This window comes from Trichosurus vulpecula, chromosome 4 (assembly GCF_011100635.1).
Source record: "Trichosurus vulpecula isolate mTriVul1 chromosome 4, mTriVul1.pri, whole genome shotgun sequence".
Classification (NCBI taxonomy): Eukaryota; Metazoa; Chordata; class Mammalia; order Diprotodontia; family Phalangeridae; genus Trichosurus; species Trichosurus vulpecula.
The window spans coordinates 344,068,287-344,070,234 of NC_050576.1; the positions used below are offsets into that span (position 1 = coordinate 344,068,287).

Below are 1,948 nucleotides of genomic sequence, written 5' to 3' on the forward strand. Positions count from 1 at the left end.
AACCAGGAGCAGGTCTTGGGAGCAACTAAATCAACAGTGGTAGCAGCTGCTTACAGAGATCTCAGCCCACAGATGGTAAGGATGTCAAACATTTGATCAGAAGCAAATTCTGGGGTCTCTTTGCTGGCACTGGGAGGAGAACTCTGATGCTTTGCCCATACTCACATCTGAGTTGCTGTCCTGTGTGGCAGTTTCAGTGCAAGAAGGACCATTACCACACCAGAGTTTGTACCTCCAAAAGAGCAGGCACACTCATCACAGTTCCAGAGCAAAAAAGAATGCTTGTGGTCACTCACAGACCAGAGCAGAGGCCAGAAAAGTAGTAAACACCTCACTTTAGATGACATCACCTTGGAAGAACTGAAAACTTACAGGTCTCTGTAAACAGCTGCACAAAATCCCTGAAACTTGAGACAGTGCACCTTCCACCCTAGAAAAAGAGCCCCACTTTAAAAACAGAATTCTGGCCAGACGGGCAGGGAAGGAAAGTCGCTGCGATTTCCTGCTTCAACAGTGCTTGGATGGAACCACTGCTTGAGAGCTGCCCTTAGCCACCTCTCCACCTTCACCTCCATTAACCAACACTTCTTCTGTCCTACCATTCCAGCAGTAGACGCCCACCGCTCCCTCCTCCCCTCTCCTCCCCCCTCCCCTTGGCTGCCTCCCTCCACCCAAGCCTCAGTGGCTGCACAACACCTCCTCCCACCACCTCCATCACCTCAGCCATGACCACCTTGTTCCCCTCTCAGGTGCAACAGAACTACCACCAGGACTCCGAGGCTGCCATCAACCGGCAGATCAACCTGGAGTTCTATGCCTCCTACGTCTACCTGTCCATGTCTCACTACTTTGACCAAGATGATGTGGTGTTGAAGAACTTTGCCAAGTATTTCCTGCACCAGTGCCAGGAGGAGAGGGAGCATGCTGAGAAGCTGATGAAATTGCAAAACCAATGCGGTGGCCACATCTTCCTGCAAGACATCAAGAAACCAGACTGAGATGACTGGGAGAGTGGGCTGAATGCAATGGAGTGTGTTCTGCACTTGGAAAAAATGTCAGTCAGTCATTACTGGAATTGCACAAGCTGTCAACTGACAAGAATGACCCCCATTTATGTGATTTAACTGAAACCCCCTACCTGGAGTAACAGGTAAAGTCCATCAAACAACTGGGTTATCATGTAACCAACCTGTGCAAAATGCCCCCCCCCCCATTCTGGCATGGCAGAATATCTTTTTGACAAGTATACCCTTGGAGACAGTGACAAGGAGAGCTAAGCCAGACCTGGCTTGCCCTCACACCTGGGAACTGTGGGCATGACTCCTACTGTCTTTCAGTGCATGAATATTTCAATCATCTGACTTTTTCGTAATCTGCACCAAAAAACTACCACCATTTACATCCCAATAATGTGACTTGGTACTGATGAAAAAAAAAACAAAACAGTTCTAAATCAAGAAACAGACAGGGGAAATGAGCAAACAACAGGAAAAAAAAAACAAAACAAAAACAAAAACACGAACCTCTGACCATTAGAAGTTACTATGATGACAAGGAAGATCAAAACACACACTGAGAAAAAGATGAAAAGAAGAAGAAAAAAAAATCAAAGCTCCTATATCTAAAGCCTCTAAGAAAAATATGAGTTGTTCTCAGGCCATGGAAGAGCTCAAAAAGCACTTTGAAAATCAAGTAAGACAGGTAGAGGAAAAATTGGGAAGAGAAAAGAGTGATGCAAGAACATCATGAAAAATGAGTCAACAACTTGGTAAAAGACACACAAATATACTGAAGAAAATAACACCTTTAGAAAACAGAAGAGGCCAAATGGTAAAAGAGATACAAAATGCTGATGAGGAGAATTCATTGAAAAGCAGAATTGGCCAAAGGCAAAAAAGAAGTACAAAAATTAATGGCAGAAAAAAAAATCCTTAAAAAGTAGAATTGG

The 1,948-nt window shown here is 44.7% G+C and overlaps 1 pseudogene; it reads left to right on the top strand.

The window, feature by feature from the left end:
• Nucleotides 1-725: 725 nt before the first annotated feature.
• LOC118848920 lies at nt 726-1,277 on the top strand (annotated as a pseudogene).
• Nucleotides 1,278-1,948: the final 671 nt, after the last annotated feature.